This window comes from Lygodium microphyllum, chromosome 1 (assembly GCF_053477565.2).
Source record: "Lygodium microphyllum isolate KBCC chromosome 1, Lygodium_microphyllum_v1.1.10, whole genome shotgun sequence".
NCBI classification, from domain to species: domain Eukaryota; kingdom Viridiplantae; phylum Streptophyta; class Polypodiopsida; order Schizaeales; family Lygodiaceae; genus Lygodium; species Lygodium microphyllum.
In genome coordinates, this window is record NC_141135.1 from 197,268,931 (window position 1) to 197,286,709 (window position 17,779).

The following is a 17,779-nucleotide window of genomic DNA, read 5'->3' on the forward strand; positions in this document are numbered from 1 at the left end:
CAATAGCACGATGTCTTCATTTCTTTCAAATAGCCTTAATAATCCTTTTAAACCTTTCAATTTATTTACCATATCATTGCATCTTGGATTTGATATATGAATATTTTTAAAGACCCAATGTCTGCAACAACAATCAATGGCTTAAACAGATACATTCTTCTTCTTAAACTTGAAAAATCTAGGTTTCAAATTAAAAAGCATAGATCCATCACTTTGTCACTTGTTCCTTAATTGTCATTGTTTATATTGTGTTTGATTTAGATATTCATTTAGGATGTATTTCCCATGTTATTTCTCCTTGGATATTATCTATACAAAATATGAAATTTCTAAACCATGATTGGTATTGAGAACATCCGGATGATGAACTACAAATTCTTTATAAATGGGTAAGGTTCTTGGATAATGTGTTTCTAAGAAAGCACTAAAAAAAATTACCTCAAGGTTTAAAGTTCCTTTGCTTTCAAATATGCTTTTTGGGTTGATGCAACTTCTTAAGGAACTAGCAACTTCAAAGATTGTAAGCATTTTCCTAATGTTCAAATCAAAACTATTAAAAAATATTTTTTCAATTAGACATATTAACACACAACATCTTTACAATCTTCTAGGACAATGCCAACCTCCCTTGCATCTTACGAGTGCCTTTATGCATTTTCATTTTAATATTATCAATAATAGATCTTGAATATATTGTGTTAATTTTAAGTCATCTCTCAATGCATAAAGGGGATTCTTGTGCATCATTACGTGATCTTCATTTCTCTTATGATATCGAATAGTATTAGGTCCCTTTGTTATATTATCCTCATAATTATTGTAGCAATGGTCTGATGATAGCATGGAATTGAGCCTTGATTGGATGTCCTTGATATACTTGGGATCTCCACATGGGGCTATAGTTATCGTAGACTAAATCTATATTCAATTGTGATTCTGGGTCGAGGACTCATGATCAATAACTAGCCATTTAGATTTGGATAGTATTTGCAACATGTGAGAAACTTGTTTTGCTTTCCCTACTAGTGGTTCTAATTCTAAAATTCTCATTGTTCTCTGTCCACACAATGCTTTTGCAAAAATAATTGCATTACATGTCATATTCCACTCAAATGATCTAACTTTGACTTTTCAAAAGCAAAAATCGGAGCTTAAAGTAGTGCAAAATTATGGTGATTTTTTGTTGTTGTCTTTAGACTATTTTGAAAAGAGAGATAGAGATATGAGCTATATGCATTAATCTACATGAAGAAGATATTGTGATCATTAGAAGGAGATTAGGATTGAGATTATGCGTGTGATTGAGAGTCAGGTTGACATTCCATATACATCATCATTGATCAAGGTGATCAAGAGGATCAAGCTCCAACCAAGGAGTAATTTTTCTTCATCAACTACTACACTACTCAAATGGAAGAATTTTGATTCGCGTTGAATATAAAAGTGTAGTTTTTTATATGTATTATTGCTATAGTCATAATTTATTTGTATGAAATTTATATCCAGATCCTCAAGGTATATTGTTTGTACTTTAGATTTTGAATCCACTTTCTAGTTTCTATTTATTCACGTGGTTTTATTATGTCTTTCTTATTGTCATATTGATTCTCATGTCACTATGAATAAGGCATGTTTCATCATGTAGGACTTTAAAGAAAAGGAGCAGCAGTTTGGTTGTATGATTGCAGCTTTACTATAAGTTGTAGTTTGAGGTGTACTTTTGTTCCTAGTAACTCTAGAGTTTCCTTGTACTTAAAACCAAAAGACACGGTGTTTATGTTTGTGTGTATCAACACATCTAGCCCCTACGTTAGATGCAATTATACATATAGATAATTAGATGTGCTTTAGGAAGGCTTTCGTAAGAGTTTAGGTTACTCTAGGATGAAATGAACCTTTCCTTTCCCTAAAACTATTGAATGTGCATGACTATAGTAGCTATATTTGATACCAAAAACAATGGTATTATGTGCATTACCATTTTCTCATCCAAGTGTGGCCAATATTCTTTAATGTTCTATACTTGCTTTACTACCTTAAGACCTATCCTCCTTTTGTACCGTTTGGGCGGGATCATTCTTGTGCAATCATATTTCTCCTAGCTTGTATGCATTGAATATTAATGTGACCATTGAACTCTCTTAGAACCTTAGGCTTAGAATTAAAATCACCAATGTTTTTTGGGGTTAATTATATACTGTAATTAAGGTCTATGTTTTACTCCGATTAGTAGCTCAGAAGTGATTTATACACAGACGACCGACGTAACTGTCGTTCATAGCTAGAGATTTTAACTTTGAATCGGAACATCAGATCAACGCAGAAGTCGGTAGATGATAATAGTAGCAAGTATAAAGCAATTTATCATTGGCTCAGTCCTTTATCCGCGGTTCAATATTGATCCATCTAATTCATCAGGCAAGACGTACTCATCCCCTGTACTACTAAACTCACTTGGTAGCTACAGCAAGTATGTCTTTCTCCAGCAGCAAGCAAAAGAAGTCCTGGGCGGACCTTGCCGAGGAGGAGGAGGAGGACTTGACGGTGCCGGTTTTACCACCACTGCCACCCATTCATGAGGATCCTGAGGACGATACATCGTCGCTGCTGCAGGGGTCAGCAGCTGATGTTAAGGAAGATCGTCATGAGGACATTGTGCATGCTGACCTCGCCTTGGGAGCCACCGATGTTGTCGAGCCAGATATTGGCGTCGATAATTATAAGGTAGTAAATGACACTGAATTGAGGACGGCCCTGCAGGCCAACGTGGACGACGACGCCGACCTCGATTTCAATGAGCTGGAGGCTGGCCAGCCCACCGCCAATAACAGCTCCACAATCATGATCGGCCTGGTCCCGGTGAAGCTTGGTGTCACGTGTGACACTGGAATTGCCTCACCGCGAGACGCGTTTATAGAGGTTCTGGAGAAGCAGCCGTCAAATGTTGAACCTGCTGTCAGTGACCTGCACCGCGACAGCTCTGCCCTGTCCTCATCATTAGAGTATGATGGTGAGGCCGGCTGGCACGGTGCTGATAGCTGTAAGGCCATCATCATCGGCAGCGTTCCGATCCAGATTGGCGCCATGGATGACATTGTTGAGGTCACAGAACTGCCCGTCGCCGCCTCTGGCCCTGCATATGCCGGATTGAATACTGAGCCGGCTATCCTTGTTCGTGCAGAGGAATTAGAGATTCGAGAAGTCGTTGAGGAGCTGGCCGAAGAAGAGGAAGAACGTCCAAACCAGGTCGACTTGAAATTATCATGCAATAATTTTCCATGCTTAACAGACGTGTATGGTGGTCAAGGCTGCACTACTCGCATCAAATCCTTGCCAGTGCCACTCCAACCTGACATTAAGCATAATTATCAGCATCGAACAGGTGCCATCGCATTCGACGGGAGGAGCAGTACGTCTATTAATGGCGTGAATGCCGAAGTAGCGACCTATTTGCCTCATAACAATTACGGCCAGACGAGTAATATTGCAACAGCTAGTCCAGCTGCTACCGTGATCAACGCCAAGGAGGACATGACATACAGTACCAAGCTGAAGCACGGTGCCGCAGCTCTGCCCACATTGCCCTGTCGTTCACGTCACGATGAGCAGGTACGTCGATTGCCAGCTCAACGTCCTCCAGCGGGCGTCAGTGGCCGCCCGTGCAGGCCTGCTCCTGACACTGAACGGCAATATAGATGCTGCTCCGGAGCTGCAATTCCAAACACTAATCATGACGTAGAGAGATCTCACCGGGATGGGATTTTAGATGTTGATCAGGACGGTTTTAGAACATATTATCACGGCAGAAAAGGCACCAAATACAGTAACAGGAGATCTGCTGCACCAAGAGCGAAAGATGAGGAACGTGGAAGTGATCTGAGCGTCCATAATATCCCTACCAATAAGAAGGAAATGGAGGAGAAAGACTCGCAACTGCCTAGTGGGTCTAGTTGTACGCCTACAACTGAACCTGCAACTACTGCACAGTATGGCGGCGAGCCTGCGAGTGATCACAATGTCAATGCCCCTACCAAAACAATGGAGCTAGAGGAAGATCCACATCCTCCTAATGATGACCAGGCCTCAATTACCACAACGACGTCTGCGCCGGCGTCCAAGAACCATAACCGCAAGCGACTGAAAGCAAGAAGGAAGCGCAAGAAGCAGTGCATCGATGTGGAGCCCGTTGAAGCCTCTGATGTTTCAAACCCATCCATGCTTTTGCATGCATTCACACTTTTCTTGGCCATGTTGTCATGGCTATCCACTAAGACTCTAGTATTCTTGCGGAGATTTGGGAGGTTTTAACCACAACTAGAGACACTCGCTAAGGTCGGTTACACACAAAGGTGGGGACACCTAGTGTCGCAAAAAAGGGAAGTGTCCAGCAGGGTTGGTGTAATATTCTGATGGGTTTTGGGTTTTGCATTGGCGGCTACTATGTGTGTTATCAAATCTTTGGATGGTTTTCAAAGTGGGCACGGACTCTCACAAAGTGTGTACCTGTTCTAAGCTCCTATCATTTTGCTGAAATTCAAGGCCTCGATATACACCCCTTATTTGCACATGTCATGGGATTTGTAAATCTTTTTTTAAACTTCAAAGGTGCACGGGTTTTCGTTCATTATGTGTATTGGTTACTAATATTATAACACCTAAGTATTCACCAGCAATTTGTTCTCTTGGTCTCTCTCTCTCTCTCTCTCTCTCTCTCTCTCTCTCTCTCTCTGTGCTGCTCTCTTTCTCGGGTTTACATTATAATTAGGTTGCATAAGGCAATGAAAACAATTCAGTGAGACACTAAATGATTGGAAGATCACTCCACACAATCTTCGTGATACACATGCCATGCTTTTAAATGTATATGCCTTATAAGGTAGGCACAAAATAGAAATGAAAATCCATTGTCATATGTGTATAATCAATGACTTACATTTAGGATAACATCTAAGCTTGTTTTCATAAAAGCAAAATGAAGAGACTAAGGGGATTAAGCACTCGAATGTTAGCAATTAGATTACGATAAACTATTTTGGTGCTTTATGATTGTCACCCCATCATACAATGGACACCCAGGCTATGTCTTGACTAACAATATGCACACCAAAGCACTCTGAATGCAAAAATCAATTACATTGTTTCGAGTCACTAAAGCCTTTGTTTGTTCATTGAGTGAAGGATAGGCAAACATGTTTCTATGAATATAATGTTGAAATGTCTTTCTTAAAGGATGCACTCAATCACAATCACATGCAATCACAAAGATTTGGTCTAATGTATTTTGATGTCCATAAAATTGTGAGGTATGTGGGGAAGATAGTGCCCATAGAGCATGCTCATCTCAAAGGCATACTTTTAATTGTGTTACACAACTATTGGAGTCAATCATCTATCCAAATACAAAAGACAAGTCTTTTCATGATAGAAAGTGTTTCATGGGAGAATGCAAAAATAGTGGTATGAAGACAATGGCATGTTGTACTTTCGAAATCCTAAAAATGGGAAGATATTTTGAACAAAGAGATATAGGGTTGTGTGTTCCTTACCCTACTTAAGTCAAAATTCAATCCTTCATTACTCACAATAACATTAGCTAATGGCAAGTCAAGCAATCTAGATAATATTTTCAAAATTCTCTAAACAATGTGGTTGTAACAAAGTGAGATCCATGACTGGCATTCGACCCAAGTTACCGCTTACATAAAGAAGGCTACTAAGGATATACAAACTATCCACTTCTTCATTCTCAATTATACAATTCTTGAGGATTGTTCATGCAACATTATTTTATGTTGCACTTTAATTGATTACACGAGCAAGAAGTAATAATAAATAAGCATTACGTGTGGTGTGATGGTGTTATTTTGCAATTAAAAACTATTAGGCTATTTTACTTTGTAGCAATGTATGTAGGATTCAAATGAGTCACTTCTTCTCATTATCATGCCATCGGAAGGGGGAACATGATGGACTAGGATCTATGATCAAGCGAGCATTGACACTTGAAAAATTGAAGCTAGATGGCATTACATTAAAATGTGTTGCTTATATAGTTGCCCTTCGTAAGGAAAACTTGTTAGAGGGTGCTGAAGCTTACTATCCTTCGAAGCACAAAAAACACTTATATGTTTTTTGGAAGATCTTGCATAGGGATATAAATAGAGATGTGAAATGGAACTCTAAAAGAATCTTTAACACATGGTCTTTGTATGTTGTTTGTGCTCATAACCCATGAGATCCTATTGATATTGCCACTAGATAGTTGTCTTGCTTCTATGATGTATGCATTCATGGGCATTGGAATAAGAATGGAATCAAATCCTTGCACATCAAAAGGATGATAGGTTTTTATTGTAGCAGTTGGATATCCTAAATTAGGTATATTTTTGTGTCGATATCTTTGCACATCAAAAGGATTATAGGTTCAGGAGTAGTGGATTTTCTAGGATCTTGAGAATCAGTTGTCAACTCTAGACTCGGTTCGAGGACACTACCAACTCATTGATTTGCTTTAGATAAAGCTTCCTCCTTGTGGATGTGGAAATCCGTCCCAAACCTTTCTTGTGAAGGTGAAGGGTTTCTAGGATCTCGAGGATGAGTTGTTAACTATTGGGCTCAATTCAAGGACAAGTCAACTTATTGGTTTGCTTTTGAGCAAGATTTCTCAAGATTTTTTTGCATTAGAAAAAGAATTCTAGGAAGGATTATGGTCATCTTATCATTATGGTGCAACAATGTTTATGGAAAAAAAAACATCTAATTACATGAGGCATGATTTGGGATAGTCATTAAATATTTTAAAAAGGGATCAAGCATGTCGCTTGGTTAACAAAGATGTAATCGATGTACATCCATGATGGCAAGGTAGCCACGAGTCAAATCATTTGAGCTCCAAGGCCATCTTTCAATATATCTCCAATGTGTCTACAAGATTTGTTGTGCCTACGTTTTGTAAAGCTCTATTCTCTCTCTCTCTCTCTCTCTCTCACACACACACACACACACACACACACACACACACACACATGTAATACACTTTAATCTTTCCATTTCCTTATGCATAATTAAAATCATCCACTTTCTATGGCTCCCAAACTTAAATTTCAAACACATATAATTTTGCACTATATCACAATAAAATTTGCTACTAAATGAAGACGTTATCGTCTTATGTCCTAGCATTTGTGATGAAGGATGAAGGTTATAGTGGTACAATGCTACCAATATAGTGATCTCTCTCTCTAGGATCACATTGTCAACTTTTGGGGTCAATATGAGGAGTCAATTTCTTGCTTTCATTTTTAAGCAAGCTTCTACAAGACTTTTTTGCATTGGTGAAAGTAATTCATGGAGTAGCTATGATTGTTTTTACTCTTCTTTAAGTAGAGGAAAGGGAGGAGTGATCCTATTGATAGAGGAGGAGTTCAGTGTCCCATGCAAAAATGGGAGGAAAGAGGGGTTGTTGTTGCTTCTTCCATGAAATACAACAAAATGGTAGTTGTCATGTGGTCAATATATGGCTCTCTTGCATCCATGAATAGATTAGGGCTTTGGAAAACTTTGAAGGACAAATTTCACAAGAGTGTACCATCTTGGCAGGGGACTAGAACAAGATGCCAAGTGAGGCTGACTAGTTGCATGCAAATTGTACCATGATTGCATATGATAAGAAATTGATGCATGACAAAATCCTCAATTTAATGGCTTCCATTGAATATGCAATAGAAAGTGTGGGAGACTTCGGGATCATCAACATGGATTTAGACAAGTTCTACAATAAGGTTTGGTGGGATTTTTCCACTTCAGTCATGGCTAGACTAGGAATGGGGAGACAACCTTACCATATGGTGAATGTATTCTTCAATAATGTGGCCACAAAGAGTGGGGGTCAATAGATACATATTCCACCCTTTTTGGTTTAAGTAGATTAGTCATACAAGGATGTTCACTTGCACCTATTCTCTTCACCAAACTTGGTCATCCACTAGCTAAGATGGTGGATATCAAATGGTAGAGAGGACTAATCCATGGTCTCCCTCTACTAATAACTCCCAAATATGCACTCAGCTTTTTGTCAATGATAAGTCAAATCTAATTTTAGCTAATATGGCTAATTTGGGGCTAGCATTTATGAGCAGTTTTGACCCATTAAAAATAGTAAGCTCAACATGTAGATTCTCTATCGAAAGATACCTTGGATTCCTCAATGGGGTTGTAAAATAATCCAGGTGAGGGAATTTTTCTCGTACCTACAGTGCCTTCTAGGGTTGGGCATGTTGGATACTAGAAAAGAGAAGGAAATAGACTAAACACATTTTGTGCCTTGGCTCTAAGTTTTTGAGGCAACTAAGTAGTGGTAGATAATATACTCTCAGCTTCCTTAATGCTTTTAATAGTAGTAACCCTTGTTAAAAGCTCATGTGGATAATTCAATTTATTGCTAATGTACAACTAATCCTTGTTAAATTTCCATGGATAATTCAATGTGTTCCATATCAGAGACAACAAATTGTCCCCTCTTACTAATCAAACTATCATATCTACTAGTGTTTATATGTATTGAGCTACTCAAGTGTTGGCTAGCAATTAGTTATTAGTTAGTCATATTTTACCTTGACATGACTTACTACACCATTAAAATAAAATTTTGAAGGAGTAAGGAAGAGAAATTCTCAAATTATCAAAGAAAATTATTAGAGCAAAAGCAACAAGCATTTTTGCATTAGATGGGCATGAAGTAAACAAATTAGAACCATGTTTGGCATAGGATTGAGTAACTAATTACTAGGTTGAGGCTACCTATTTTTACAGTATGCGCCATATCTAGCGACTTTCTAAGATTTAATTTGAGATAAAATAAGTCCATAACTACATCTAGATAGGACTATTTAACTAGGAGTGGAGAGGGCATGTGTAATGGTGCATGGATGTACACGTGTATATGCATGTACTTGGAGAAGATGGCTCTTAGACAAATCTAACGTTCATCTCCATAAGTTCGATCCCAACTTGAACAATTTTCTATTTTTTTTAAGTGCTAGATCTTAAATACCTAGACCAATGCTTCAATTCCTTATATTCTCCTATACAAAGAGTTTTGAGAGAATGCATGTAATTTTCTATATGTACATATAATTTCCTACTATCAGAAGTGGGAAATGATATTCTTACATTCTCTTATATAGAAAATTTTCAAAGAACATAGGAATTCACTAAAGTGATCTATAATTTCCTACTATTAGAAGTGGGAAACACATGATCCTATTCTCTTATATGGGGAATTTTGAAAGAATGTAGGAAAATCTCTATTTTGATGTGTAATTTCCTGCTAGTAGATGTGGGGAGTTTAATTCCCTAGTTCTATGTAGGGAATATATGAATGCATATATAGGAAATATCATTCAATTTCCTACATTTCATAAAATTTCCTATATAGGGAATGATTAAAAGTTGTGATAGATCATCATTATGGTGGACTGTTGTCCGCAAGAGTGTTGATTGTCCCTCTACTTGGGAAGCCTTTCAAAAGAAAAATTTGCAAAATTTCCTTCCATCTCAATTCCATGAGAAGGACATCAAAGAGTGGGATCTCCCGCAACAAAGAGATCATGAATCCATCTTGCAATACATTAAGCATTTTTGGGGTGCCTTACTTCAACTTCGAATGCTTAAAGATGTTCCTGAGGCGAACCACAAACAAAAGTACATGTCCTATTTGCTTGGTCACTTCTATATGGAAGTGAATATGTTCAAGCTGCCAAAGACTTTGGGGGATGCAATTTCTTCAGTGCATGATGTGGAGGATAAAATTCGTAGACAAGAAAAGCGACCGTAGCAATTTTCAATTAATGGTAACTTTGGTACATAGCAATTAAATTCTAACTTTCGAAGATTCAATCAAAATCGCTTTGCTCCTTTTTCTTTTCATAAACCCTGGACTTGACCTCTACGGAGCTGCCACCTATGAATTATTGTGAATGGCCATGGTTATGTCACAAATAGAGAAAACTCATCAAGTAGCCATGTGCCAAAAGGAGATAAGTGAGCTGAAGGAGCAATTGCAAGCCAAGGACGAAGTAGAAACCAAGTGGCAAGCAAGGCTAGATGAAGAGACTCAAGCCCTAGTAAGCCTATGACGCCATAATGAGGAGCTTCTAAGGCTCTATGAAGACGTGCAAGGGGAGATGGAGAAGGTCCATAAAGCCATAGAAGAGCTAGAGGTGGTGAGGAAATAAAGGGCATGTAGATACCAAGAAGAGATCAAGAAACTGAAGCAAGAGGCAACCTCTATAGGTTCAGAAGTGAAATGAAAGTATATGATGAAGGACTCTCATCCTGTCCTACTCTAATCTGAGAAGAGAAGACACTAAAGAACTCTATCCCATTCTATCATAGCTCTACTCTCGTCTCTATTCTATCATGGCCCCGAAGAAAAAAAATGGAGCCCCTCCTTGACGTCATCAATGACGTCATCAAAAAAGTTAAAAGAAAGGGTTCTCTCTTTGTCATGTGCCTACCTAAGAGATCCCTAGTAGCACGTTTTAGGAGTCCTTCGGGGAGCTATCCTAGACGGCTTCGCTCGGCACTTGCGAGAATGCACATGGTCTATTGTCTAGGTTTTCTAGAGTGCACCCCGTAATGGAAGGTACCAGCCGTCTCCAGGATGATCAACTTGCAAGCTCGGGGTCCTAAATTGACAACTAAGGTCTTAATGCATCGTAGTTACCCTTGGTTCATGGAGTGCAATGCTTTTTTCCAGCAACTAGTTAGGATTCAGGGAACCTTAACGGAGTTCTGGCACAGGCGCTGCACCTTTCCCCTAACATAATGATTGATCAAGGTTTTAAGACCCCAACCCTAGGTAAGTCAATGCTCGGCTCTACCGAATTTCTCCTAATTAACGTTTCATTCAATCTCTTAAAAGAAGCTCCCAGCTTACCGGGACCACCCATCCATAGGACGGATCTATCAGGGATCTCGCCCAGCGGCTTCCCACAAACGGTTTTCTTTAGTTTCTAATTACCTATCACATTAAGTTATGAAATATAAAAGCATCTTTGTTACTTAACTCATTATCATAGGTTCCTTTGCGTAATTTTACGACACAACACAGAGACAAAGAAAAATAATATTTTGGCAAAACATATTTATTTATTATTTGATAAAAGTTATTTACAATGCTTTTTCCCTTCTACCTATGTAGAAGATAAAACCTTCGTTCATCGCAAAATCACTTCTGTCTGTGCAGAAGAAAGCAAACCGTCCAAGATTTCCATCCCTTCAATAGTATCGCAGACTCTAGGATCCCATCCTGATTCGCGTGAGGGTCAAGCAGTTCCTAGGAGTGATCGAGAGATTTGCGGCCAGAGCCCCTTGGCACTCCTACCTCCTCCTGCCTAATGGATTCCTCACCGAGCGATCTTTCACCATTGGGGCCGATCCAAAGCTCCTAGTGCCAGTACAAAACAATCTCCCTTGGAATAGGGTTTCACGTCTAGTCGTGGGGGAGGCATAGCGCAATCTTTCCTCTTATTATCATGATTATATATTTACAATGAAATGTAACTGCTACAAGCATAATTAATCATTCTTGTGCAACTATCAATACATGCACAAATAAAGAAAAAAACCGTCAGCAAGTGTTTTTAGCATAGGAAGCAGCCTCAGCCAATTCTAGGGTTTCTCATTTAAGGTCCCACGTTATTCTTAGGGTTTGGCTTTCTACTTGAAACTCTTTTTTCCAAATCCGCAAGTTATTTCGTGAATCTGAAGTCTATTTTATCATTATGAAAACTTAGTATTTTCACCCTAAAAGATAATATTGGTATTTATACCTATGGCAGGCAATTTATGCGATGCCCTACCCTAACCCACACTTAGCAGGATTTCAAATGCTTTTCCAAGTCTATTTAGACATTAGAATTTGTATCAAAAAGTTTTTATCAATGTCAAATAAGTCTTACAGACTTTGGATATTTATTTAATTTCTTGAAATACTGATAGTTTCAGGGTTGTCGAGTATTTCATAGTTGTTTTTTCTTTAACATCCTCGATATTTTAGGTAAGGTTTTCTCGTTGATTCATATGTGGGTCGACTCATAATATTGATGTTCTCGCTAATATAACCATTAGAATTAACATTGTGTGTGTTTTCAGCAAGAAAATAATTTTTATTTTATTGTGCTCGTATTCTATGGTTTAATGGACGATGTCCAACCATTTGTCGAACTTTCAACATTATCTAGGAAGATCAATTTTCATTTAGCTATGTCATAAATGCAATGCTAATTTTTTTTCAGAAAACTTTATTCTAAGCAAGGTAAAAATCATAAGTGTAATTTTTCTTTCATTTTTCAAACATCGAATTATATTAATACGCACCTAATTTATGCGCGTCTAGTATATATTTTCCTATACAATTTTCTGTTGATCTAATGCATTGATTATTTCATGATATTATCTAGATGATTTTCTATAAATTATTATAAGACTCATATGTTTATCATTAGCAAAACGAAATAGAGATAGTCACTTTCAAAGAAAAATTATAAAATATTTCCTTCCCTAACACCGTCTACCTTTTTTAAGTTATTATAATCACACGCATCATTAACGAAATAACAATAAATATCACGAAATAAACCATAAATACGATATTTTCTTTATGATAGCCATATAATCCTTTTTCAAGTGAAAGAGTCTTTTCATTGAATTGTTTATTATTATATAACTCGGGTCATTTTCCTAAGTGGCACTTCATATGTATTTTTTTTAAAAATGTGTTTATAATAATTCAAAGCCAAATATAGCGATAAGCTTATAAAACATCACTTTTTTCCAAACCGACGAGATGTTACCTCTATCAACTTTGTAGTAACGGGGGTTTCACCAATTCCTACCACATCATTTTCTCTATCGACTGCATTTCTTGCTTGTTTTGCTTCAAATGGGCTTCTTGAATTTTTGCAACCTCGTGGAGCCATGGATGCCAGGCGAAATTAATGTGGTAGCTCAAGGAGAGTTGGTGGTCATCTAGGAAAATTTTGTGAGTGTTTTTCTTAGCGATATGGCTGTATGGAAGAAAGGTGTAACAGGGGGTAGAGAAAATGGAAATGAGGTAGAAAATGAGTATTTCCTTCTTCAAGGCTCAAAGCTAGAATGGAAAAGAGATGTGGATAAAATTTTCTGTAATCAAGAAGGTCTTCCTTCTTGCTTTCTTTGTGAAGGAGAGGGGTTGTATTTATAGCCATGAGGGAGACGCACGCAATCACTCGTTCTTTTAACTACTTGTCAAGAGCTAAGTAAGCTTGATAAAAAATGCTTTTTGATTACTTACCTGTTGGATGGTGGCATGGGGATGATTTAAAAATTCTTTCTCTCGCTCCAGGCGTAAAAAAGGTCGTGAACGTCTTATTTTGATCAAAACAACTTCATATGGTAGTTTTTGGCTAAGTTACCTCATGACTTATCTAGTTTATAAAGTCATACCATACTCTTTAATACTTAACTTACTCAACATCATGCTCGTTCTTGCGCGTTCTTTGTCTATCGATTAAGGATTTTGTGATTTGTCTTGCCGTTGGAAAATCAATGCGATCTTTGATGCATTAAATGGAATTGGGAATGCTAAATCAAATATAATGCGGGAAATATTGTGATCAAGCCGTCCTAATATTATTTACGAGGCGTATTTACTTTTTGTTGGTTGGGTTCATTGAGGCGTCTTCTCGTGTCGGATTGCAGAATTGATTTAATACAAGATTTGATATTACATACCGTCACTTATGTGATAACCCAATGAGTAATTTTTAAAACATTTCAAGCTTGAATATGTTTTATGAAGTGTTATGGCAGTAATATTACACTCTTTGTCATCGATGATGTTATCCAAAAATGCAAAAAAGCAAGCGTCCTGTCCTCTATCCCTCCTTGCAAAACTATAAACCGAGGGGTTGGGGATGACTAGAATAGTGACAACAATCAATCTTGACATGGGCAAGCCGCTAATGAAGAAGGAGGAGGCTCTATTTCACGAGATGAATAGACATTATTCAGCTCAACCCAATGAAGGATATACGCTGAAGGACTCTCATCCTCTCCTACCCTGATCCGAAAAGAGAAGACACTGAAGAACTCTATCCCATTCTATCATTGCTCTACTCTCATCTCTATTCTTTCATGGCCTCAAAGAAAAAAATGGAGCCCCTCATTGACGTCATCAATAACATAATCAAAAACGCTACAAGAAAGGGTTCTCTCTTTGTCTCGATGATGTCATCAAAAAATGCAAAAAATCAAGTGTCTTCTCCTCTACCACCACCCTTGCAAAACTATAAATTGAGGGGTTGGGGATGACTAGAAGAACCACAACGAGGAATCTTAATGAGGACAAGACGCTAATCGAGAAGAAAGAGACTCTATTCCACGAGACTAAGAGACATCATTCCGTTCAACCCAAGGAAGAGGATTCGCTGAAGCACACTCATCCTCTCCTACCCTGATCCAAGAAGAGAAGACACTTACAAACTCTTTCCTATTCTATCATACCTCTACTCTCCTCAATATTCTGTCATGGCCCCGAAGAGAAAAATGGAGCCCCTTCTTGATGTCATATATGAGATCGTCAAAAAAGTTAAAAGAAAGGGTTCTCTCTTTGTCATCGATGATGTCATCAAAAAATGCAAAAAAGCAAGCGTACTCTCCTCTATCCCCCCTTGCAAAACTTTAAATTGAGGGGTTGGGGATGACGAGAAGAGTGACAATGCAAAAAAGCAAGCCCCTATAACTTCGTCAAAAAAGTTAAAGGAAAGGGTTCTCTCTTTCTCATCGATGATGTCATTGGACAATGCAAAAAAGCAAGTGGCCTCTCCTCTATCCCCACCCTTGCAAAATTATAAATTGAGGGGTTGGGGATGACGAGAAGAGTGACAATGAACAATGTTGACGAGGACGAGATGCTAATCGAGAAGAAAGAGACTCTATTCCACGAGACTAAGAGACATCATTCTGTTCAACCCAAGGAAGAAGATATCCTGAAGGACTCTCTCCTCTCCTATCCTAATCCAAAGAAGAGAAGATACTCAAGAACTCTCTCCTATTCCATTCATACCTCTACTCTCCTCTTTATTCTGTCATAGCCCCGAAGAGAAAAATGGAGCTCCTCCTTGACATTATATATGACGTCGTCAAAAAGGTTAAAAGGAAGGGTTCTCTCTTTGTCATCTCGATGATGTCATCAAAAAATGCAAAAAAGCAAGTGTCCTCTCCTCTACCCCGCCCCATTGCAAAACGATTAATTGAGGGGTTGGGGATGACCATAAGAGCGATAACTAGCAATCTTGACGAGGACAAGTCAATGATCGAGAAGGAGGAGGGTCTATTCCACAAGACAAAGAGGCATCATTCCGTTCAACCCAATTAGGGTATACACTGAAGGACTCTCATCCTCTCCTACCCTAATCTGAGAAGAGAAGACACTAAAGAAATCTATCCCATTCTATCATGGCTCTCCTCTCGTCTCTATTCTGCCATGACCCGAAAGAAAAAAATGGAACCCCTCCTTGACATCATCAATGACATCGTCAAAAAAGTTAAAAGAAAGGGTTCTCTCTTTGTCATCGATGATGTCATCCAAAAATGCAAAAAAGCAAGCATCCTCTCTTCTTTCCCCCCCTTACAAAACTATAAATTTAGGGGTTGGGAATGACCATAAGAGCGACAATGAACAATCTTGACGAGGGTGAGACGCTGATCAAGAAACAGGAGAGTCTATTCCATGGGACGAAGAGACATCATTCCATTCAACGCAAGGAAGGGAACACGCTAAAGGACTCTCATCCTCTCCTACCATGATCCGAGAAGAGAAGACACTGAAGAACTCTATCCCATTCTATCATAACTATACTCTCGTCTCTATTTTGTCATGGCCGTGAAGAAAAAAATGAAGCCCCTCCTTGATGTCATCAATGATGTCATCAATGAAGTATCTCTACTCTCGTCTCTATTCTCTCATGGTTGCAAAGAAAAAAATGGAGCCTCTCCTTAATGTCATCACTGACATTGCCAAAAAGTCTAAAAGAAAGCATTCTCTCTTTGTCATCGATGATATCATCGAAAATGCAAAAATAGCAAGTATTCTCTCTTCTATCCCTCCATGTGCAAAACTATAAATTGAGGGGTTGGGGATGACCCGAAGAGTGACAACGAGGAATCTTAACGAGGAGGAGATGTTGATCCAAAAGGAGGAGAGCATATTCAACGAGACGAAGAGACATCGTTCCATTCAACCCAAGAAAGGGGATACGTTGAAGAACTCTCATCCTCTCGTACCTTGATATGAGAAGAGAAGATAGTGAAGAAAAACTCTATTCTATTCTACCATACCTCTACTTTTGTATCTATTTTTTCATGGCCGCGAAGAAAAAAATGGAGCCCCTACCTGACATCATCAATGATGTCGTCAAAATGGTAAAAGAAACAGTTCTCTCTTTGTCATCGATGATGTCATTTTAAAAAAAAATGCAAGCGTCCTTTCTTCTATCCCCCCTGTGCAAAACTATCAATTGAGAGGTTGGGGATGATTAGAAGAGCAACAACGAGAATTCTTGATGAGGACGAGACATTGATCGAGAAGAAGGAGACTATATTTCACGATATGAAGAGACATCATTCCGTTCAACCTAGGAAAGGGGATACGCTGAAGGACTCTCATCCTCTGCTATCTTGATCCGAGAAGAGAAGACACTGAAGCAAAACTCTATTCTATTCTATCATACCTCTACTCTCGTGTCTATTGTGTCATGGCCCCGAAGAAAAAAACAGAGCACCTACCTGACATCATCAATGACATCATTAAAAAACACTAAAATAAAGCGTTCTCTCTTTGTCATGGATGATGTCATAAAAAAAACAAGAAAAGGGTTCTCTTTTCTACCCCCCCTTTGTAAAACTATAATTTGACGGGTTGGAGATCACTAGAAGAACGACAACGAGAAATCTTGACGAGGACGAGAAGCTAATTCAGAAGGACAAGAGTCTATTCCATGAGACAAAGAGACATCATTTTGTTCAGCCCAATGAAGGGGATAGGCTAAAGGACTCTCATCCTCTCCTACCGTGATCTGAGAAGAGAAGACACTCAAGAACTCTATCTTATTCTATCATACCTCTACTCTCGTCTCTATTCTCTCATGTCCACAAAGAAAATAATGGAGCCCCTCCCTGGCGTCATCAATGACGTCGCCAAAAATGCTAAAAGAAAGCATTCTCTCTTTGTCATTGATGATGTCATCCAAAAATGCAAAAATAGCAAACGTTCTCTCTTTTATCTACCCATGCAAAACTATAAATTGAGGGGTTAGGGATAACCTGAAGAGTGACAACGAGCAATCTTGACGAGGACGAGACATTGATCGAGAAGGAGGAGAGCACATTCAACGAGACAAAAAGACATCATTCCATTCAACCCAAGAAACGGGATATGTTGAAGGACTCTCATCCTCTCCTACCTTGATCTGAGAAGAGAAGAAACTGAAGAAAAACTCTATTTTATTCTACCATACCTCTACTCTCATCTCTATTCTGTCATGGCTGTGAAGAAAAAACTGGAGCCCCTCCCTGAGGTCATCAATGGCGTCGTAAAAAATGGTAAAAGAAAGTGTTATGTCTTTGTCATCAATGATGTCATAAAAAAACACAAAAAATATAAGCATTCTCTTGTCTATCCGCGCCTGTGCAAAACTATAAATTTAGGGGTTGGGGGTAATCAGAAGAGCAACAA